General features: G+C 46.6%; 1 protein-coding gene across 5 annotated transcripts in view; it reads right to left on the reverse strand.

Annotated features, from left to right (window-relative positions):
- Window positions 1–24,738, reverse strand: part of KIRREL3 (kirre like nephrin family adhesion molecule 3) — a 545,218-nt gene that overhangs the window by 240,439 nt on the left and 280,041 nt on the right. The gene's annotated exons all lie outside the window — the stretch shown is intronic.

Consider the following 24,738-nt stretch of genomic DNA (forward strand, 5'->3'; position numbering starts at 1 on the left):
TTCAGAGTCCTTGCTCACACATTCAGTTTCCAGAGCCACTCTGCACCCCTCAGGATGGGATGGCGAACTCGCCTGAGTGAGGGGCTCCTGGAACCTCTTCCTTCATGCTGGCTCTCCACACAGCAGCTTGGACTCCATCGGTGCTGAATCCAGCCCGTGGGAAAACCTCACTCACTTGGTGTCACTCTACCTCTACCTCCCGTCCATGAGATATCTCATTCTCATACTTTCTAGACCCCGCGGAGGGGGTGGGGGGTAGATTCTTTGTTCTGGCTCCTTGGCCAGTATCCCAGTGGTTTCAGTAAAGCCCACCTCAGGCAGCCCCTAACTCCATAAACTTCTCCTTTCTCTCTGGTCCTGCTTGTTGGCAGGGGCCTCTGCCTTCTCGCTCACTTGGAGCTTCTCGCTCGCCATCCCATCTTTCTGCTCATGTTTTTCTGACTCATGGTTCATGTCTAGAGGCAGATTTCTGTGCATTGTGAAGATTCTCCAAGGTCATCTCCAGCCTTCTTTCAGTGGTTAGCCTTCTTTCATTAATCCATCCATGTATTTGTCCATTAGTAACCACCTACGGACCATTCTAGGCATTGTGCTTGGTGCTGGGCTACAGAGACAGAAAGCATCAGCTTACTCTCATGAACCTTATGAACCAACAGAATGGAAGGTATACAAAGGGAATCAGTCCTGTGTGCTGAGTGTTTGTGGGAGACAGCTGGCTGCTATGACAACGGTGGGGTGGTGGGTCACTAAAGAAGGAGGAGCGTGGGTGAGGGACAGTTTCCTGGCTTGTGACCCTAAGCTAAATTTTGAAAGATAAGTGCGAGCTATCGAGCTATCGAGGAGACGATAATAGGAGAATGGTCACACTGACAAAGGGAAGTCTTGCATTCAAAAGCATGAAGACCCAGGGGGGCATAGCATTCCTGGAGTTGCAAGTCACCAGTGTGACTGGCCATAGGAGTCAAGGACTCGAGAGGCAAGGGACGAAGCTGCAGATGTAGTTAGGAACGTGCCTAACTTCAGGACATGCCAAAGAGGGCTCAAGTCCATGAATGGGTACATGAAGGAAGCATGCCACAAAAAGGAGCTGATTAATTTATACGACATTACCTTGAACATTTGCTGAGCCCTGCTTTGTGCCAGGCAATAAGCTCGTCATTATTTTCTCTCCTGGCTTTGTTGCCAAAGCTAATTCACAGAGTCTTCCTGATTCAGGTGCCATATTTCATTTAAAAATCCCCTTCTGTCTGGCCCAGAGAGGAAAGAATTCTCACTGCCCCTTATACATAACAACACCCTATTCACCTAGTTCAAAGTTAGTTATAAAATATTTTAATTTTTGAACCATTAAACCTTAGAAACAAGGCAGTCTCACCTCATTGGAAGTTTTCATGTGGGAAAATGACAAGAACACAGACGAAGGCTCCTAGCAATTTCTCCAGCCCTTTGGAGTTGCCCGTTCAGGTAACAATATAGTGGTGGTGATGGGCAGGGGTATGTGTGAGAGAGAATTCTCTATTAGCTCCAAGCAGATTTTCCAGTTTACCAGAATATTCTCCAGCTACCATCTCTGACATGTTCAGTAAATTGATTAATTGATTAATTGATTCATTCACGCATTTTTTTCATTTCTTAATTCAGCACATTTACATTGTTCTTCCGTGTCAGACGTTGTTTTGGATGTCGGAGACACCTAGATCAATGCCACAAGGCCTCTCTATTCCAGATCATTCACGGTCTAGAGAGAGAGTGGTAGAAGTCCATGGATAATGGTGGGCAGAGAGAGAAGCAGTGTAATGATGGGGTGACTTTCAAGAGACCCAGCCTGGAGTCACAGATGCCACTGGTGGCAGAGAAGAAGTCCTCCCACCCATCCAAAAAGAAAAAAAACTATCTAGAAAACTGAAAGAAAGGGTTCAATGCCTATAAAGGGTATCCTGGGCACTAGTTAGATTGGAGAGATAAATAATTCTATTTATGAAACTGTTAAGGGGAAGGAGATGCACTCCTTCTTTAAGAACAACTCCCTCGGGGGCGCCTGGGTGGCTCAGTGGGTTAAGCCGCTGCCTTCGGCTCAGGTCATGATCTCAGGGTCCTGGGATCGAGTCCTGCATCGGGCTCCCTGCTCAGCAGAGGGCCTGCTTCCCTCTCTCTCTCTCTGCCTGCCTCTCCATCTACTTGTGATTTCTCTCTGTCAAATAAATAAATAAAATCTTTAAAAAAAAAAAAAAAAAAGAACAACTCCCTGTCTCTGCCAGTATGTCAATATTAAGAAACCTAAAATAATTTGGGCTTTAAGATGGATGGAGCTGGAGGGTTCAGCATGATTGCCAGCACCGTCAATTACTAACTCAGAGAGCATCCTTCTCCCCACTGTCCGGTTTCCACGGTCTGACTAACTCCTCGCCTAGCTCTGGCCACAGTCAGATGATCTCAATGAGTGCACTCAATAACCTTCCTTTTCCATTTAGAACATGATTGCATGCATGCTTTACAGAAAAGATATCGATTGCAAATACATTGTTGACTGGAAGATATGCCTCTGTGGAAATGTTGGGGAGGGGGGGCAGCGAGGGAACTAAAATTAAAAACTGAGAAAAACCCATGGCCTCCGGTTGGAAACTGCTCAAATATTTGAAGCTAGCAAATGTTTCGGTTGCCTTTTTCTTTCTTTCTTTCTTTCTTTTTTTCTAGAGGTTCTAAATGTCAATATTGCATTTACCGCTGAACAAACTAAAATCATAACAAATATAATAAAAGGAGAGAGTAAACCTCAGCTTTCCTCAGAGAATGACTGGCGTTTTGGAGCCCTCGATTGGTTGGGCCTTTATCTTGGCTGCGTCAGCTCATAATTAAACAATACAGGAAGGAATTGTTGTTTCTTGCTTTTCGTACACAGTGGCAGATTTCAGTAAGGAGGACCGTGTGTATTTTATAAGGCTCTGTTGTTGTCCTAGTTTCCTGTAAGGAAGGAAATGTGTATATTTTATAAGCTCTGTTCTTGTCTCTGTCAATGCCAAAAGACTACAAGGTGACATGGCGCCTGTCACAAGAAATTTTTGCTTAATAACATCGAACACGAGCTACCCAGAACTCTCTAGAGGAGTAGGAAGATGATGCAGAAGGAATAAAGGGGGAAGAAAAAAGGGTTGGACAGGAGAAATTTTTTTTTCCTATTTTTGGTCTTATTTTTTGGCTGGCTATAAAGAAGATATGTAGAAGTGACACGTGTGTGTGGGGGGGGGGATAAGTTATAATGATGTATTGGGCGTGAAGCACCCCATCTTCACCAGGTGATAAACTGACCCGTGGTCCTGCTGGGCATGTCCACAGCCTAGGATTTGCTGTTTTAGCGACTGGAAAGAATCCTGGAATAGTTATGAAGGATGATTTCAAACGAGCCAGTATGTTCTGCTGGTGGCCTCTGGGATTAGAAGGTGGGATAGGAATTTGCTTCATCTAGATGTGTGGGAGAACAGGTCACCCAGAGGACGAGGAGAGTCAGCCCGACTCGCATGTGCCGCCTGGGAATTTAGGGACCCTATGCCGCTGACCTGTCATCTAACACCCTCTCCTCCAAGGTGATCACAACCTCGGTCACTCCAGCTCCTCCCTGCTCCAAACAGGATGTTTCCTTCATTCTGAAGAGAGGCCTTCAGACTTTCTAGCTGCCCATCTTATCACCTAGCTCTGTCTTACCTTGGCACTCCCCAGTGTAGACACATCTAATGATCCCATCCAAACCCAGCTGGGAGATTGGAAAGGACGTCTTGTTAGCCAGTTCCTCTGGTAGTTTCCACTGCAAGGGTCTGGCTTTTAGTTAGTTTTCTTCAAGTCAGTGCAACTAGCTACCTGTCTGCTTGTCACTTTCCCGTGGCTGCCTGGCTCTCCACGGAGGATATCCTGGGACTGACAGGTTAGCACCGAAGGCATAATCTGCTATTCAGATATCACACTGCTGCACAGGGAATATGTACCCCTGACAGGTAAGTGAATAAATATGGGAAGACATTTGCTATTAACCGCAAATGGCAAGCAACACGTTTTGAGGCTGCCTAGTGAAACAGAAGCAGGAACATGAGAGCCGACTCTCATTTCAGTCCCTATTTATCTCTCTGCCTCATGCTTTCCTAGAACTTGGACCTTCCTTCTCCATGTCCCTCCCAGAGCACGGGGGCAGCCTGGGAAGGAAGCCTCAGCTGTACTCCAGAATGGACCTCTGTGGGCTTTATCAGCCGTGCAGCCCATGTTGAATATGACTGACAGCTAGTGTCCGTTGCCTTTAATTCATTTATTTGCTGACCTCTTATAGTCCTTCTTTTTACTTTCCACCAGAAACTCACATCCCAGCAGGAAAGTCCTTCAAAGCCTAGATATTTAACCATTTCTTTGGCTCCAAGGAATGTTGGAGAGAAATTGGTTCTATATAGATAATTATTTTGGGTCATTAGTCTGAGAGAGGTTTTATTATTTTAAAAACATTTTTAAAAGATTTTATTCATTTATTTATCAGAGAGAGAGAGAGCACAAGCAGGGGGAGTGGCAGGCAGAGGGAGAAGCAGGCTCCCCGCTGAGCAAGGAGCCTATTGAGGGACTGGATCCCAGGAACCTGGGATCACGACCTAAGCTAAAGGCAGATGCTTAACCGACTGAACCACCCAGACGTCCCCTGAGAGCAGTTTTAGAGGAAGAGAAATGGTCCTCCCCTTCCTCAGTGCATTAATAGTGAAGGGAAGATTCCCTACTTTCCCTGGAAATACTCTGGAAGGTTCCGGATGGGTAAGAGTTGAGCAATTCTCTTTGGGAAAGATGGTGATTTCACACCTTGGGTTTTAGGGTTTTCTAAGGCCTGAGTGTCCCCAGGCAACCAATATGGAGAGTATCTCAGCTTTGAGCTTTTGTCCCTGTGAACCCCTTTTCTGGACTCAGATGACTTCTCTAGCCGGCAAGGGAGACAATAGCAGGCTTTTCTGACTCATCTCTGAACTAGCTAAGGACAAGGCCTTGGAAAGTTGCTTCTACACGAAAGAAAGTTTCCATTTGATGTGAGAAAACTCCACTCTCTGACTAGCTGCTGTTATGGATTCAAACACATCTTTAGAGTTAATAATAATAACCAGGAGGATTTTCTGCAAAATGCCTGTCATTTCCTTGGCCCATTTTCTTCGGAATGAGTTGTCCTCTTCTTGTCTATATTCTTCACACTAGATCTTAGTCAGCTATGTGTGTGGCAAATACCTCGCCTTGCTTTGTAACTTGTTTTTCACTTTCTTCGCAGTGTCTTGATGAACAGAAGTTCTTAATTTGATTAAAGAAACACATATGGCCAATAAACATATGAAGGGATGTTCAGCCTCATTAATGATCAGGGAAATGCGTATCGAGGGCAAATGAGATACCGTCCTCACTCATTTGACTGTCAGAAATTAAGCAGTTCGACAATATCAAGTGTTGGTAGAGTGTGGATCTACAGAACCTTTTGCACATTGCTGGTGGGAGTGTGAAATTGCGCAGCTACCTGGGGAACAGTTTGGTATCGTCTTGTGAAGTTGAACAGTCAAAGGCCTTACAACCCAGCAATCTCGCTCTTAGAAAAATACACAAGGGCATCTCACGCGCATGTCCACCGGTAGATACAGACAAAAATGTGCATAACAGCACATTCATGAACAGTAAAACCATAGAATCCATACGCATGTACTCCGACAGGAGAATGGATAAATGTACTGTGGTGCGGGTGTATTATACAACAGTAAACCTCAGCCAGCACAAATAAGCAATAGCCACGTGCAACAATATGGGTTAGTCTTAGTAATAGAATTTGAGTGAAAAAAAGCAAGCCTCCAAATAATAAATATTGCATGCTACTTTTTATATAAAGTTAAAATCAATCCAAGCCAAAATATTATTTTTTTAAAGAAAATATGTAGCTATAATAAAATTTCATTTGAAAAAAAGAAAAGGAAACAAGGTAGTAACAAATAAGATTCAAGACAGCACTTCATTGCTCTGGGCAGAGGAAGATGGGGATACAATACAGACTGAGGTCAATACTCTTGTTTTCTTGTTTGTTGGTGATTGAAGGGACATTTATCAAAGTACTTAAAAATACACAAATGCAACAACAAAAACAAAAACAAAAATCAAAGAGTCCAAATAAAATATGGGCCAAAAACTTGAATACTTCTCCAAGATACAAACAGCCAACCAGCATATGAAAAGCTGTTCAAAGTCACTAATTATCAGAGAAATGCAAATGAAACCGTAATGAGCTATCATCTCACACTCATTAGGAGGGCTACTATCAAAAAATCAGAAAATACAAGTGCTGGCAAGGATGTGGAGAAATTGGAAGTCTTGTGCAGTGCTAGTGGGAATGTAAAATGATGCAGCTGCTATGGAAAACAGGACGGAGTTTCCTTAAAAAATTAAAAATAGAACTACCATACGATTCAGCAATCTCACTTCTGGGTATGTATCCAAGACATTGGAAAGTAGGGACGCATGCATGTTCCTAGCAGCAGTATTCACAACAGCCAAGGGGTGGAGACGCCCCAAACATCTACCTTCGGATGAATGAATAAACAAATGTGAGAGATACGTACAATGCGATGCTTTTCAACCTTAAGAAGGAAGGAAAGTCTGACAAAAGCTACACCAAGAATGAACCATGAATGAACCTGGAGGACATTCTGCTAAGTGACATAAGCCCATCACCCAAAGACAAACACTGCATGATTCCACTTACATGAAATACCTAAAGTCGTCCAGATCATAGAAACAGAAAGTAGAGGGATGGTTAGCTGAAGCTGGGGCTAGGAGAAATGAGAGTTGAGGACAAAGTTCTGGAGCTCTGTTTCATAGCAACATGAACGGACTTAACACTACTGAATTGGGCATGCAAAAATGGCCAAGATGGTAAGTTTCATGTTATACTTTTATACTACAAGGAAAAGAAAAGGCAGGAGCTATCTCTATAAGAACTTGTTAAATTACTGCCAAATGTTCAAGAGAAGAATCTCTGGTTCAGTTCAACCTTTGAAAAAAAAAATTTTATTACGGAGAATTCCAACATATTGACCTTGTCCCTCTACCAAAACAAAAGCAAAAACAAAAACAAAAACAAAATACATAAGTCACAAATACATAAATAAGGACAAACACATAAATTAAGAAAGAAATAAAAAGAGTCACTCACGGACTAAAGATCAGAGTATGTTGTCAGTGGTTGCATTTTGTTCTTTTGTGTCTTGACGCTAGTCACTGATATGGTGAAAGGGGGTGAGGCCCCAGATGAAAAGCTCCCAGATGCCCTGAATCTGGAGGGAGGAAAACCTTGGAGCACCTAATTACGGAGTCTGAGCACGCAGGAGAGAGACCGGCCAGAGACCATAAGCTACAGTCCCACCCATGCCCCTTCTCTGTTCTCTGGGCAAGATTAGCCTTCTTTGAATGAAGAAGACATGAATGCTTGTTTATTGCTTATTAAAAGAGGTAATGAAACTTACTAGATTCATATTTTATTTACTGTCATCCTATGAATTCATGGGGTGGCTCATTAAACAATAGATGATCTAGTCAATTGGATTATGTATTTGGCAGTAACAAAGACCTACCCCCCTTGAGCTGGGTCCTGAGATGACCACCCCATGGCCAAACTTGGAAGAGATCAGAGCTACGTACATAGGATGATTAGAACACATAAATGGGTAGCGTTACAACAGAACCAATTTTTGGATTTGACCTGGTTTATGTTATGTATATGTCCAATAGTGGGCATGGCAGACAATTCTCCCCTTCTCCCTGAATCCACACCCTTTGCAATGTGACTTTGCTGCTGTTTCCACCATTTCTCATTCCTTGGATCTGAACCAGCCTCGTGACTTGCTGTGGCCAACAGAATGTGCTGGAAATGGGGATGTCTAGTTCTGAGCTGAGGTCTCATGCTTCCCCACACCCCCTTGGAGCCCTGCTGCCCCTACGTGCCCAGGCCTGTGATAACCTGCTGGATGATGCCAGATATACGGCCCTGTCACCGCTGCCAACAGCCACACAACCACCAGACGTGTGAGTGTGGCCACCCAAGATGATCCTATAGGTTAATAAAAAACAGGTGACTGGTCCAGCTCCATTTAGCTGATCCCAACCCAGGTTAGCAAAGCTGCCCAGCTGACACACAGCTAGATGAGTAATAAGAAATGCTTACTAGTTTTCAGCCCTTAAGTTTGGTCATATTTCTTACACAGCCATAGCTAACCAATACTACCGATACTAATGGATGATGAAGAAATGTCTGTATGAATGTGTGTAGTTATCCTATTCAGACAGCTCGGCAGACGAACACATACAAAACAACATGAGAACAATAAATGGTAATAGAAAACCAAAAGTTAAGTTGTGTGCCCCATCTGTAATCTGGGTCGGCAGCATGGCTGTTGAGAGAGCCTCACTGAATGCCACGCCCACGAAAGAGTCCTCAGAAGGGCAGTGACTTTGGGGGAATGGAAAGAACGGCTGGACGCGAGGAGAAAATCAGATCTTGGATAGAGCAGGTTCTTTGGTTTTAAGCATGACAGGGACTCAGAATGAGGAGCAAATTCAAAGGAGGTTGTCAGCAGGCTATGCTCTAAATACAGGTTCAGGCTGGGTGGATTGCGGGGAGTCATAAGGTGGAAACTTCCTGTCGGGACAGTTAGAATGCTTGAAAAGTCAACAAGAAAAAAGACAATATGCTGGAATGCTGTAGAAGCATGTACTCGTGGTATGGGACAGGGTTCCAAACAGAGTGAATACACAAGTGTGTGATGTCATGCATGGACACATGCGCGTGCGTGGACACACACACACACACACACACACACACACACACACACACACACTCACAGCTAGAGTACAGCATTCTAAGTCAGGTGAGCTTCCAAAAAGGACTGTCTACCACTGACAGTCTCTGTAGCTTACCAAATTAGTGTAAACTGAGGCAGGTCACCTCCTAGCGAAGGAATCATATCTGACATCAGAGAAAAAGAGAAAGGAAATAAAGACATCTCTGACCATACACTGGCCTGGGCCGGACCCCCTGCACTTGCCTTCTAGATACACCTTTATAAAACTCAGATTCTCTGTAATTCAGCCTCCTAGTTCTTGCCCCTCCCCAGGACCCCAACCTTGTCTGCTCACCTCATCTCCCGGGACACTTGGAAGCTGTCGGTGGAGGGAGACAGGCTAAGGCAGGTCAAAGAGGTAGAAGGACAGAGGCCTAGCTCACAAAGAAACCCTCAGACAATCGGGAAGTTGAACTTGGCAGACTGCAGCAGGAGATGGGAGCTCTGGCTCCATCCCTACGGGGCCACGTTCATCTCCCCACCCCTTCAGTCATCAGGCAGTAAAAGAAAATTGCAGGGATGGGGAAATAATGAAAAAGACTCTTTGTCCCCCACCCCCCCAACCCCGTCCAAACTCCTAGCTCATCAAACCCTGGAAATGCTCACTGCAAATGGCTGTTCCTGTTTTATTGCTTATTTATGGGAATCTATTTAAAGTGAATTGCACTTTTCCAGTGTATCCCAGCGCGCGTGTGCTGGAGTTGTGTCTCCCCTGGCTGTGGGGCTGTCTGGACTGGGGATTCTGCCTGATTGTGTCAGCATCACGCTCCATGACATTCAGAAGTGGGGACAGAAAATACTGCCGAGGAAGCAAGGAAAAGTGTGGAGAATGATTGCCTGGGCCGAGTCAGCTCTGAGTGGGTGCAGGGGAAGCTGCTCTGCGGGGCAGGTTTGGGGGCCAGGACCAGGCCTTCAAACAAAGAAGAGTAGGCTTCTTTGGATCATGAATGGTGCTGTGCCTTTCCGAGTCTGAAGTTTTATCTGGGTTCTACCCTAAGTAATGTGATCTTAGGACAGTTGCCTAATCTCTATGAGCCACTCTTTATTTTTTAAATCTCTGAAAGGGGTTACAAATAGAGGGCTTTTTTTTGTTTTGTTTTGTTTTGTTTTAAGATTTTATTTGGTTATTTGAGAGAGAGGGTGGAGGGGGAGAGTAAGCAAGTCAGGGGAGGAGTGGATGGGGAGGGAGAGGGACAAGCAGACTGCGTGGTGAATGCAGACCCCAATGTCTACATCTCCCAACCCCTGAGATCATGACCTGAGCCGAAATCAAGAGTCAGGAGGCTTAACCGACTGAGCTACCAGGTGCCCCTAGGCCTGTCATTAATAATGAGGATGCAGATTTTTTTGTGCATATGGAAGAACTTAGCTAGTATCGGTAGGTCTTCACAAACTGTGAAGCCCCCTTCTAAGGACAGCTGGAAGAGACAGGTTAGCATCCCACCTAACCTCATCTCCGGGGCTTGTGCACCACGCACGGGATCTCTCCAAGGGATGACGTCTCCCTCACTCCTTTGCTCTGATTGGAAGTTTGCAAGGGTCCCTGCGCCCAGAATGCTCTCTGTTGGGGGTCGGCAAACAATGGCCAAATCTGGCCGCTGTCTGTTTTGGTAAATAAAGCTGTTTTGGAACACAGCCAAGCCCACTTGTTTGTGTTCTGTCTGTGGCGGCTTTTTCACTACGAAGGCAGAGACGACTCGCTGAACGAGCTCAGATAGCCCACAGAGCCAGAAATACTTCCTATCTGGCCCTTTATGGAAAAAGCGTGCTGGCCCTTACTCTATTCATGGATAATTTTGGGGGTTGCTCTTATCTGTGTGATCAGAGGAATCACAGATCTATAAAATGCCAGAGGGATCTGAGAGAAAAAGTGACCTGTCCAAGATCACCAAGCCAGTGGCTGAGTCAGAAGTGCAATCGGCTTTTCTGAATCCCGGCCCAGGGCTTGCTGTTGTGCCTGTACTGTTGAAGAGACCCCAGAATCCACTGGGATTAGCTTTGCCACCCTCTACTCCCCAAGTCTCTTAGTCACGTGGCAGCCTGAATTCCGTTTGGCTGGTAAAGCTGGCATCAGTCGCTCTCACATTTCCCAGGGGTTCACCTTCTATATCCCTCATCAATGCACCCCCATCTCTCCAGGCTCAGGAAGCCCCTCTGAAGCCACTGGGTTCCCCTTGTCCCTAAGTTCTTTACTAGCCTGCAGTGTTGGCCTCCCCTCATCTTCCAGAATTCTGACGAGCCAGGGAAACAAAGGTCCCCGCCCCCCACTCAGTGTGGAGTCCGTCTGCCTGTGTGTCTCCATGGGCCTGCCTGTCTGTGGATTCCCACATCTCTGGTGTCTCCATGGGCCTTCCTGTCTGTGGATTCCCACATCTCTGGGGCCTCCGCAGCCCTGCAAAGGGGGATCTAGGGCAGAGATGCAAGAGGGAGAATCCTTCATCTCCCATGGAGACATGAAAGCGGGTGGCCAGATGTGGAGTCACCTGGAAAACTTTATTTTCTAATTTATTTTTAGTGGAATGGCTTGAGATTATCTACACTTCATGGGAACATTCCCAATTCTTTGGCACTGCTGCCTCCTCTGATGCACTGAAGAAGAAAGCCTTGATGGCTTGTTTCCTTCTTGATTAATTTATTCTTCTCCCTTTTCTTCCTGAACCTGCTCTTTCTCCTTGAACCCCTTGCTTGGTTCACGGCAACACTGTCCATCCAGTTCCTTAGGCTGTAACTTCCTAGTCGTCCTCAACCTCTGCTACTCCATCATGTCCAGCCCCCCATCATATACCCAATCTTGCATCTGCTTCCACAGCCTCACCCCAGGCACATCACTTCTTCCCTTGACCCCCGGACCCACCTTCCAACGGATCGTCCCCTCCTCCAGGCTCGTTCTCCCTCCCGGCCACCCTCCATGCACCGCCAGACGCTGCCAACCGGCATACCACACCACCAACACACCATACCCCCTAACAGGGCTGTGCAATCACCACAGGGTGAGCCCAACCCATCGCATTGTTCAAATCACCCTCGGTGAGGTGACATCAGGCTCTCTTCCTGCCTCAGAAGCACGTGATCTGCCTGCACTGTGTTGGCCACATTGAATATACTCCACTACCCAAAAATACCTCAGCCCTCTGGAGACAGAACAGGAGCTAGACTAGAGTCTCACCGCCTGCCCAGGGTTCATTCTGTGGATCTGTGGGGCCACTTCCTCTCTAAGGAAGTTACTCACCCATCCTCTGCCTCTGTTTCTTCATCTACTTAGTGGAGACGGTCCTGGCTACCTGAGAGTTGCTGGGGGATAAAATGGTATAAAGAATGGGAAAAAGGCCGGACAAAAAAATACATTAAAGAGAAGTATTGGCTCCTTCCTTTCAATCACCAGCCTTCCATACCTGTTGGCCTCTTGGACCACAGGGCCCCTTCCTTGCTTCTCGCCCTGGCCAGCTTCTACTCAACGTTCAGGCTGCTGTTCTGGCATGTTCCCCTCGGGCTCCTTGTAAATGCTCAGTCACTTCTTCCTCCTGGCTTCTGCAGACCTTCGTTCCCCTGGCTCATGGCCCTCCGTATTTACTACTGCCATGTTCCTCTGATTACTTATCCAGCTGATGACAGGGCCACTAGAAGGCAGGGACTTCGTCTATTTTCCTGGGACCGAAGGTATACAGTTGAGATCATCAGCCTTAGAGTCAGAGATCCAGGCTGTGGCACTCTGCCTCTGACTTGGGCAGCCAACTCAACCTCTTAGAATGTCTTTTTCCATCTGGAATGTGAAGACAATGATTCTCACTTGCCAAAGAGCCTTTTGCTGGCCCTCACTGGGAGCAGCCACAGAATAAATGTTGGTTCTCTCCTATTCCCGTCCCCCAAGTTTAAATCCTGAGACTAAGACACAATACATGCCCAATGCCTTTGTGTTGAGTGAATGAATAAATGAACAGGGAGTATGAATGAGGTGCTGGGTTCTAGATCTGGGCGCCCACAAGAAATTGGTAGTTGTGGACCAAACCCAGTGACCTGAACTCGGGCAGAACTGGGTAGAAAGACAATGCTGGTTCCTTCCTCCTCATCCAAACCACAGATTCTAAATGTTCATCCAAGATGAACAATTTCCCCGGGGCTCAGCTATGGCTTTGGAACGGGTCCCAGGGGGACAGAACGCGGTGCTACAGATCGCTTCGATCACCTTCTCTGATTTTACGGCAGATCACATCCCGCTCAGCCTCCGAAAAGCAGCCATAGTCCTGGTAGACATTTTCAAGGCTCCTTTGGGGGCAGGAGAAGGAGGTGGAGGGGAGGGCAGAGGGAGAAGAGATGGGAAGGACCAGGAGGAGAGCGGGAGCAGGCTCTGAGCGCCGGCATGTGCCAAGGAGCGGAGACGGGATGCTGGGGAAGTCTGAGCAAACGCAAAGTCAAGCACAATAATAATTTGGGCAAAATGGCAAATGGCACAGCTGAGGAGGAAATAGCATTGTGAATGTAAAAACTCCTAAATGGAGCGCAGATGGGAGGGAAAAGTGTAATCTTCTGGAAAAGCCTCTAATTGTCTGCCCACACTAATAATTTCAGCAAACGCTCCCTCTCTCCCTCCTGCGTATAATTACACCATTCCATCTGTCTATCAGCAGGTTTTTTACTGTGCCTTACTGCTACCACTATCTCATCTCATGGAGAGATGAAGGTTTTTTGAAGATTTAAGAATTCTTCTGACACATATCCTGAAGAAAAGACACTCAGGAGAGACAAATCCCTCTCCTAGGCCTGCTAAGACTATTTTAAAAAGTCGTATAATCTCTACAAATGCGATTACGGAGTCAGAAAGAGGCAGGGCCCCACGGTCCCCAACCACTTGGGTGTGGTCGTCTGCCAGCCCGTCTTGGTGGGTCAGTCCCGGAGAGAGGACCGGTCATCACGCGCTGTGACCAGGAGGGGCTGGTGCTGATTCTCCCTCCTGGAGACACGCGGTGGTCCCTGTGTCCCGACGGTGGCCAAATCCTCTGCTCAGGACTATCCCTTTCCTGGGTCTCTGGTGTCAAAGGCAAGGTTCTGCTGCCTGAGGAAGAAGGGGAATCCAAAGGAAAGGGGAGAGGTGAGTAGGGAGGGGCTGGGAATGTCCGTGGCCCTCGGTGGCTCAGCAACACAGGTGTGGGGAGGGCTGCCCAAATGTCCCCCGCCAGTGTCTGAGTACTCCAACTGCATTTGGCTTCTGTCCCTGCTCTTGGCAGTGAGTCCCAAAGAAGACAGGTGGCCTCAGGATGGACCCCAGTAGGAAAGGCTCCAGGTATCCCGCCCAAGTCACTGCCTATTTACACGCAGGAGGGAAAGGGCTTCCAGTTCCCCGTTGAATAGGAAGGGAACCATGGGGGTTGTGATCTCAGGAGCTATTCCTTCGGATGGCAGGTCCCTGCAGGTGATTCATAGGTGAGTTTCGCTTTCATGTGAAAGATCCCACCCTAACTCACCAACCTACCCCTACCGATAAGGCCCTAATCATGGAGCGGGTGGCCAGGAAAAAGGGTAAGTGAGGCTAGTACCCTGTGTCTTCTGAGCGCTGAGAGGTGGGGTGGTGGCTGTGGGTGCCTGTGGGACGTGATCTATTGTCGCTGCAGACTTCGGAGGTGATGGCAGAACCAGAGCCCTGCACCCAGCTTGTCCTCACACAATCCTACGTCACCTCCAGTCCTCCACCCGAGCGTTCCCGCGTGGATGAAAAAAAGAGTGCACTCACATCATAATCCATCAGACAAATAGGGACGGTATTCCCACAAGGGGCTATAGAGCAAAATACAAGACACTTCCAATTCTCTAGGGCAGGGATGTCCGAAAGAAATCTAACGAGAGTTATGTATAGAATTTGAAATTTCCTGGTAGCCATGTTAAATGCAAAAAGAGATTGTGGCATTTATTTCAATAGTATGCTTCATTTAAGCTAATATATCCAAAATATTAATTCAGTGTGTGATAAAAGTTACTGATTAGATTATTAATTGGATATTTGACTTTTTTTTTGGTAGTGAGTCGTTAAAGTCTGGTCAGTGTGTTTCTATTTCAGCACATCTCAGATTGGAGCAGCCGCATTTCCAGGGCTCCCTGGCCACACGTTACTTGTGGTTACTACATTCATGCAGATCTTGAACTTACACGGAGAGAAAAATGTATGTATACCAATCACTGTAATATATACATAGTAATTATTACTGTTTAACTCCAGATAGTCATTTGCCTAATACTTTCACATACATGATCTCATTTGATCCTCCTGACAATTTTGTGGGATAAGGGCAGTCAATACCACTTTCTTTCTTTTTTTTTTCTTTTTAACAGATGAATACAAGGGTGCCTGGGTGGCTCAGTGGGTTAGGTCTCTGCCTTCAGCTCAGGTCATGATCTCAGAGTCCTGGGATCGAGCCCTGCATCGGGATCTCTACTCAGCGGGGAGCCTGCTTCTCCCTCTTTCTCTGCCTGCCTCTCTGTCTACTTGTGATCTCTCTCTCTGTGTCAAATAAATAAATAAATAAAATCTTTAAAAGAAAAAAAACAAAACAAAACAGATGAATACGAATGAGATTTAGAGAACGGAAGTGACCTTGTGACCTGGGAGGTAAGTTAATGTGCTTCTTTCCTTTTATCTTAAACACGTCTTTTAGGTCCGACCTTCTGTAGCTTATAAAGGAGTATCCCACCAGAGTCTTGATAGATGGGGTATACTTAGTCACAGAGAGATGGGCAAGGATAGTGGGAAGGGGATTTCTTGTTTGAGGACCAGCCACAATGAAAATAGAGTAGGGGCGCCTGGGTGGCTCAGTGGGTTAAGCCGCTGCCTTCGGCTCAGGTCATGATCTCGGGGTCCTGGGATCGAGTCCCACATCGGGCTCTCTGCTCAGCAGGGAGCCTGCTTCCCTCTATCTCCCTCTCTGCCTGCCTCTCCGTCTGCTTGTGATCTCTCTCTGTCAAATAAATAAATAAAATCTTTAAAAAAAAAAAAAGAAAATAGAGTAGAAATGTACAAGCTCTTTATGGACAAAACAATGGCTCAATTTTCTGTGGAATGGGCCAGTGAGCCTATACGTGAAGATAAGGCTGAAAAGGTAGCTTGAGACCAGGTTGTAGGAGGCTCCGCAGGCTGATAAAGGGATTTGCATGTTACTGGTCAGGCGATGTAGATGCACTAAGGGCATTTCATTCACGCAATGTTTACTGAGCAATTACGTCACGCTCCGATGATTTTGAAGGGGGAAGTGAAGGGGCCAAAGTTCTGTCTTAGATCATGATTACATGATCACCTGGTGTCACATGGTGGGGAATGACAGTGGGGAAAGGGACAAACTGTGTCCAGAGAAGTGGACACAGCTGATGAATTAAAGGTCTAGAGCAGCATTGTAGTCATGGATATGGAAAGGAATGGATGGCATAAACAGTATGAAACATTCATTTTTGTGACTCTGAGGATGCAGGAGGAAGGCAGTGCTCACATCTCATTTCCGAGCCTTTGAGTCTGGATGACAGGAAGGACAGTGCTACCACGACCACAAGCAGGGGTGATTGCAACACTGATGAGAAACACTTCCCTGCGAGGCCCTTGGGACTGTCCAGGATGGTTCGGGGCAGAAGGGCAGGTGCAGGGACATCTCATATTCCCTGTCCACCTCACAGCTTCTAGGGTCTCAGAGAACAGAGTTTATAAATTATGTTTGATAAGTCGGAGCCATTGATCTCGAATAAGATGGAGATTGTTTCTTTTTCGGATTGATGAAAATGGTAGCTTGGCTCATTCCCTCCTCCTACTTGCTCCCCTGGCTCTCACACTCCCTTTACGCCCACTCTGGTGGGAGAAGACGGTTTGGATTGGATGCAGCTTCCTCCCCTCCACTCTTCTCGTTAGCACTGCAGCTAATGAGTTGTGTGTATGCCCAAGCTCATGATTCATCTGTAGAATGGGGCTAATACCCCCAGGGCTGTTTGGAGTATCAAAAGAAATCTTGGATGTAAAAGGCTGGGGAGCATCCCTCCAAGGTTGCTGCCTTTCCAGCAGTGCTGGGAAAGAATGCCACCTCCAGCTCTTTGCTACTGCCTCGCTCTTTCTTGCCCCCGATATTTTGTCCATGTTCCCTTTTGTCAGGATTCCCTCCACTTCCCCTCTTCCTTCCTAGCTCCTATTTATCCTTGAAAACCAGCTCCAAGATTCCTTCTTCTGTTCAAACCTCCTAGCTCCCCGCCCATCCCATCGTCAGTTGCCCATGCAGGGTCCCAAACCCACCTTTCATGGTTCTAAGTAAGGAACCACCAGGATTCCTTCAAATAGTCCTCTTCCAGCTCCAGGGCTCAGCAGAGTATCTCACATAAGCTTGGAATTGCTTATACTCCTGAGGGGGAAACACCACCCTCCTACCACTTGTGTAGATGTGCCGTGAGGCCACCTCCCAAAGTGACCTTGTCTCCTGAGTTCCTTATACTCTTCTTTTAGCTTGCTCTCCCTTCCACATGACCCCTTTCTCCCTAAGCACCCGGCATCATGTCCCTGAGCAGTAGGGCTGGAAAGCTAGTTGAGGTTATTACACTGTACTACATGTACCGTAATCTCCTTCTACCGATTCCTGCCTCTGGGTGAGACTGGGCTGTGCTAGCCCTCTTGCCATGATGAATCCCTCCCTGGCTGGACCTTTTCCTGAGGGAACAGGGAACGAGGTAAACTAGTGGGTGCCTTTCTCAGAGGGCTGGGGAGTTGGTCCCAAGGAGCAGCCGGGTGCCCATGGGGGCCAGATATAGTCTGTCTGTGAGGTTCACCTCACTGTTCAGTGCATTAAATCTTTTCTTCTGCAACCCTCCTCCCTGCCCCATGATGTCCAACAGGCCTAAATTTGTGGTAGGCTAATATCACCCCAAGATCTTCTTCTTTACAAGCAGGACATTCATGGGCGCACCTTCCTCGGCAGTGTCAGGCTAATGAGCTCCGTCCCTTCAAACCCAGCTCCTGTCTCAGCCCTTCCAACAACTCCTCGCTTTGTGTCCGGCCGTGTAGACAAAGCCCAGAATTAAGGCCACCAGATTCATTTCATTTAACAAGAACCCACAAAGCCAGCCCAGTAGTCCATTCATCCCAAAATAGCTTTTGAAAGACTGGGAATATGTCGGTGTCTCTTTGCAAAAACCACACGGTATTGTCATGAAAGGGCCATTTGAACAAAGTCGCTAAAAAGAAATTATCTCAATGTATTTCAATCACTTCCCAACACCGACTTTCATTTCTCAGTAACACCGTCTCTTTAATAACAAATGAACTGCACGAACGTATCGGTGTATATGTGTGTTTGCATGCGTGAGGAGCCCCTCCCGCCGCCCCAGTGACGAATTCCTAGATGAGCCGACGTCATCAAGGAGGGGTTACTGCACCCATGGCCACAAAACAAGACAGGCCGAAACACGGAGTCCCCTGGGCTGTGGTATGGTGGGAGAGACGGGGGATGTGTTCCCACCGCTGCGGAATGACGTCCAAGAGAAGCTGCAGGGAGGCAGCAGGGCACAAACACTCTGAATCAATGGCCCTTTCTCCTTGGTGGCTTTGAGCTTGCGACCTGTCATCCTGCAGCCAGCCCATCATGGTGAAATGGAGACTCCTCGGAAAGTCATTAGGTTGGGTACCTTTCAAAGTAGCTTCCCTCCTGTTGTGCGTAGGAAGTCTTACAGCGTGCTAATGAGCAAAGGGGAGCAGAGGACCACAGAACTCCCTTTGCAAGAGGAGAGAGATGGAAAGGCACAAGGCAGGGGAGATACACTGGTACCCCACCTGCTCGCCTTGAGGTAGCTCCCACAAGAGTCCTGGAGTCTGCTCCCAGCCTGGGGAGCAGCCACCCTCCACCCTCCCTGGGAGAGTGTGGACAAATCTTTTGCTGGCCTACACTATAAGGATTCCTCAAAAAATTAAAAATAGAGCTACACTATGACCCAGCAATTGCACTACTGGGTATTTACCCCAAATATACAGATGTAGTGAAAAGAAGGGCCAAATGTACCCCAATGTTCATAGCAGCAACGTCCACAATAGCCAAACTGTGGAGGGAGCCGAGATGCCCTTCAACAGACGAATGGATAAAGAAGATGTGGTCTCTATATACAATGGAGTATTACTCAGCCATCAGAAAGAATGAATACCCAACTTTTGCATCAACATGGATGGAACTGGAGGAGATTATGCTAAGTGGAATAAGTCAAGCAGAGAGAGTCAATTATCATATGATTGCGCTTACTAGTGGAACATGAGGAATAGCATGGAGGACATTAGGAGAAGAAAGGGAAGAATGAAGGGGGTAATCGGAGGGCGAGATGAACCATGATAGACTATGGACTCTGGGAATCAAACTGAGGGTTTTAGAGGGGAGGAGTGTGGGGGAGATGGGTGAGCCTGGTGATAGATATTAAGGAGGGTACAGGTTGCATGGAGCACTGGATATTATATGCAAATAATGAGTCATGGAACACTACATCAAAAATGAATGATGTACTGTATAGTGACTAACATAGCATAATAAAAAAAAAAATGAGGGTAGGCAAACAGCCTACGAAGGGGCCATAAAAGATTCCTCGGTGTTTTTTTTGTTCTTGCTTTTCATTTATTTTGTGGAGACCCTTAGACTAGTCACGGTCAATGTTGGCCAGGTTCTGGGTTCTAGATGTGTCATCAACTTGTTGTGTTGTCTTGAGCAAGTTCTGTAACATTTGTTAGGCATCAATTCCTTTCTTTATAACAAGGTCATAACACATGTCCCTATTTAACTTACTTAGTCAGATAGAGCATGATGACGGCGATAGTGGGCTTGGAGCCACAGATCCCTGTCTCTGAATCTGGGCTCTGACGCTGACCTCCTAGATGACCTTGGCAATGCCTGCCCAGGTAACTGTTTCCCATCGAGACCCTCATCTGTAAAATGGGGAAGAATCCCTGCCTCTTAGATCTGTCGTGAGAATGAAATGATAATGCATGGGAGATATGGAGTGTGGGGCTTGTCATGCATACTATAGCCTACTGATGGTAGCTACAGGTATTTATACAAGCTTGTACTTGTACTGAAAAACAAATTAAGGCAAGCGAGATCTCCTTGAAAGGTGCACAAGAATTCACTAGTGTATGGCATTATGATTACTATTATCATTATTGTGTATGTCGCACCTTCAGGTGAAGTCCAAGTTGGGTGGGTGTCACCACATTACTCAGTGCCCAGACAGCTGACAGGCTGGCATCGGCGAGCAGGAACAAGCAGGGGCCCCAGCCCTGCACCTCTCCCAGTACAGTCCTACAGTCTCAGTGGACACTTTCCAGAACAAAGTGGAGCAAAACAAAACACCCGTGGGCTTCCAGATGGAAAACACTTGTGTTCTAGAAGCCTGACAGATCCTCTGCCCTGTCCTGCCCCAGAGAATAGACAGGGTCCTTGGTGTGCCCCCGTGTGTCTCTGTGTGACTTATAAATGTAGACCCCGGACGCTCAGCAGCCTGTGTGTGCCATCTCATAGGGAGCATGGTGTACCCTGAAGGGGGCTGATGGAACTGGGTGCCACTTGTGCCCAATCTGTCCCCACGAGGCGACAGCCTGGAGGAGGAAATGAGGCCCAGGTCCACCTTGTTTATTGAAGGCTGGTGACACCTGCAATCTTTTATTCTGGCTGCAGCACCTGATGGACAATTGCTGCTTTCCCTCTTGATGAGCCTCTTTAGGCTAGGAAGCCTGGATTCATTCTAGCTGTGCCACTTCCTGCATGTTTACCTTGTCTGGTGTACCTCACACCAGGCCGCCATGGATGGTTGGGCAGGCTGTGCACTGCTCAAGGCTAATCGTTGCACAGACTATGGAAGAATGGAGCCTCAGAGAGCTGTACTATGCAATTCTTTGCTCACAGGGTTCTTGTGAGGAACAAACAAAATCATTGTCAGCAGCAGCTGCGGCAACATGAGCATCCTTTACCTGTTTTGTGTCAGGCTCTGTATGAAGCTCTTTAAATTTTACCTTCCCTCACACCCTGTAAGGTAGGTACTGTTATTACCTTCTTCCAAATTACAGATGAGAAAACTGAGGCCAGATAGATTAGACAACCTGTCTCAGGTTAGTCAGATAGGGAGTGATGGAGGCGTGATCTGAACCCAAGACCAGCTGATTCCCTAGACCATTGCTCTTGATCTTCATCCACTATGCCAAAGAGACTAAGGGGCAGCATGGAGCTAGGACTCCAGGGCCTGGGCCGTTTGACTGGTTCAGGGCCCCTACCTCAGAACCCTGTCTCTCCAAGGGAAGGAAAGAGGGAGGGATGCTCTTGCTGAACGTGGCAGAATTCTTCTTCCTGGGCCCCATCATCCTTGTCTTGGGATTCCTCCCCTAACACGGATCATGAATCTTACTCAGGGTCCAGTGTTGCAGTGGCTGGACTGGGAGCATATGGGTTTTTTGCTCCCCCTGCCTTTCCCCAAAATGAAGGAGAAATGGAGCCTTCAGATTGCTTGGACCAATTCCCCCAAACTGCCTGGCCTGTTTTTCCAGAGAGAATACTACCAGATTCATTTCTCCCATTATATGCACACCCCCCTATACACACGTGTGCACACACACACTGTAGATAGGACTCTATAGTCACATAGGTATACACTTTATATGTGTCACTTAGAACCTGCTCCTTAGCTTGGAGACCCAGAAAACTGAACACGTATGTCCATTTAACTGCCGAACCAATTGAGCACAGAACAAGGGCTAGGCAGAGGTGTGTGGGTGGGAGGCAGTGGAGGGTAGAGGTCGGGGGTGGGGGCAGAAAGGAAGGAATGAGCACTATCAGAACGGAGCCCTGGGAAGGACTGCAGGGGCCCATCGAATCTGAGTGGGGCTCAAGGTCTTCCTCCTGAGAAGCCCTGGCTGAGAGATCTCAGGAGAATACAACCTTCAGCTCTGGGGTCATGGTTCTCCAGTTTTCTTCCAGGAGACTGTCCCATCCAAACTCATGTGCACGCGTGTGCATCGGGCTTACTCTCGATACACAGACAGCATCTTATTTAAGATGTCTTGGTTTCACACAAGTTGGGGCAAAGAAGGGAAATCTGAGTCCTTCTTGAGACGTGGGCTTCCATGACCATCTGGATGTCTGCATTAGCAAGGCACATTTGGCCCCACCACCTACACCAGTCCCAAAGCTTACTACAGAAACCAATTAAAATTGGTGACAAGACAAGCCAGGGATCCCTCAGAAAGAAGATGCCTGGGGTTCACAATAGGCCATCACCCACAGGGACAGTATTATCTTCCTCAAACCATGTTGTTTGGACAAAAGTCTCCAATCTCTGTGGCTGGCCAGGTTTCAGCCTCTACAAACAATCACCAAAGTCCTTGGAAGATAAAGCCACACCATCAGAGCAGGAGGAATTTGGGGGCTAAACATCCTAAGCAGATAGTAAACTGATAGCTTAGCCACTGAACATAGTTTGGGTCATGCTTTGACTCGTGCTTGGGTCAATAAATGCGTTTGGTTAAAAAAAAAAAAAGTTGTTTTTTTAATCCAAAAAGATACGTGTGCATATGAAGAATACAACTGTACAAACAGGTCAGTCCTTTTCCACGGATGCCAAAATTATCACCAGTTTCTTGTGATAATCATTCTATAAATGTGATATCATTCTAGAAATGTTACCTATGTCTATGTATCTGCAGGTATACATAGATAGGTAGGTGGGTAGATGGATAGATTTGTGTGTGTGTGGATAAGTGGAAAATACACCACAGAGAATTACCGTTGGCCCCAAATATTTTGCCACTTCCTCTACGGAAGACAGAGAAAGCAATGTTGTATCACTTCTGAGACATAACCTCAAGAGATCTGCTATTTCTGCTTTTGGGTGTTTGTGGCGCTTCCTCTCAGAATCTGGCCGCCATGCTATGAGAAGCCCACATCACACGGAGAGACCCAAGGAGGAGAACTGAGGCAGTTGGCCAACAGCATCAGTGAGCTCGAGTCACAGTGAGTACCAATTGCCAGCCACCTGTGTGACCCGTTTGAGTCTTCCAGCCCAGTCGAGCCTTCATATGAGGGCAGCCCCCCAGGTGATACCAGACAGAGGAAACGAACCAACAGACAGAACCCAGATGTGCCACAGAGTCAGGAACAATAGCCAATAGTGGTTTTTGTTTTAAGCAACTATGTTGCGGGGTGCCTTGTTACATAGAAATAGAAAACTGAAACGTGTCAACTGATTTTATTAATTTTAATGACCACCTACTAACCCACTGAACAGCTATACCATAATTTTATAAAACTCATGTTGTAAGAAAGGCTTTTATGTTGTATCTACTTGCTTGCAGGGACAGAGTAATGGCCTTCCAATACATTTGTATTTGTGTACATGTATCAAGAGATTTCTCCAGGCTAAATTTCTAAAAATAAAATTCTTATTAAAAGATGTGTGAATTTATAATTTGAATAGATATTGCCAACTGATCCTCCAAAGGGGCCCTACCACATTTTTTATTTCCACCAAAAATGTATAAAGGAGCCAGATTCTCTACACCCTTGTCCACAAGGGTGTAGGGATATAATCAAAGTTTTAATCTCTTCTTGTTTGACAGATTAAAAAAGAAATCAACCGTGTTTTAATTTGCTTTTCTTCAATGATGACTGAAGTGGTATGTCTTTTGATATGTTTATTAGCTTTTTTTGGGGGTGTGTGTGTGTGACTGTCCTTTGCCCAGTTTCTCTGCTGGCTCCCAAGAACTCTCTCCTTTATTGCATTTTTAAGAACTCTCAGATAACAAAACGAAAGAAATTAGTCTTTCATCATTTCTATTACAGATGTTGTCTTCACAGATGAGTTTTTCGCCTTTGACTTTGTATACAAACACACACGGGCACCCATGAAACATTTTTTCTTCCTCTTGTTTTGTGGTTGTATTTATCTATCTTTCATCCAGGTGGAATTTGGAGCGAGAAAGGGATCCCATTTAATTTTTTTTTTTCTTCCAATTATCTAGCTAGTTGCCCAAGAACATTTAATAATTGAACCTCCTCCCCACTGCTTTGTTATACCCCTTTCTCATATGCTATCTCCCCACTCAGACATTCGAGTCTATTTCTGGGCTCTCTCTTTGGTTCCCTGGATCTCTCTGCTTGTGGCCAGCACCCTGAGCCTGCTGCTCTGGTCTTCCAGCCTGCATGTCCTCCGGGATTGCAGTTTGCTCTTAGAGCCAGTGTCAAGGGTCCTTGGCCTTTGTTGCCAGCCCCACATATAATACCTCCATTTCATTCTATTCTAACCCATTCTTTTCTTCCACAGACTACTTACAGCACTTTAGATAGTCTTCCCGTCCCTGGATCATTTCTTCCCGAGTAGAGAAATGCCTCAGTCGTTGCTCTTAAGCTCTTCCTCTTGGTCCCTGTGATTAGCTCTTCTTGCTTTCCTGGAACCCTTTGAAGCCTGAGCCAACACCACCCTCTTCTTGCCTTCTTTGGGGAAACAGTTCTCTTTTCAGGGCCCATCCATACTCATTCATTCTCTTGCCTGTTCCCACGCCTGCAATATTACATGGGGTAGCCTGGTTGGGTAAGTGGAAAGTAAACCAGGAGATGGATGGGCCTCTTGTAGGTGTTCCCAAATAAGGTGATGATTGCCACAGGTCTTAAAGTACCCGTGTGTCATTGATGATCAAGAAATAAACTGTCTCGCTCTTCCGCTGACTTTTCACACGCGCAAGAAATCCCTGGCCAGGGAGTCAGAAAATATTCATGCTGCTTGAAAACTCATCTGCCTGTGCCGCTTCCCTTTTCTTCCTGGCAGTTTACAATGTTAAATTGCCACTAAAGCGGGCAAAATGAGTATGTGAAGTCAAGCATCTGAG

Source organism: Mustela erminea, chromosome 9 (genome assembly GCF_009829155.1).
Source record: "Mustela erminea isolate mMusErm1 chromosome 9, mMusErm1.Pri, whole genome shotgun sequence".
In the NCBI taxonomy this organism is placed as follows: Eukaryota; Metazoa; Chordata; class Mammalia; order Carnivora; family Mustelidae; genus Mustela; species Mustela erminea.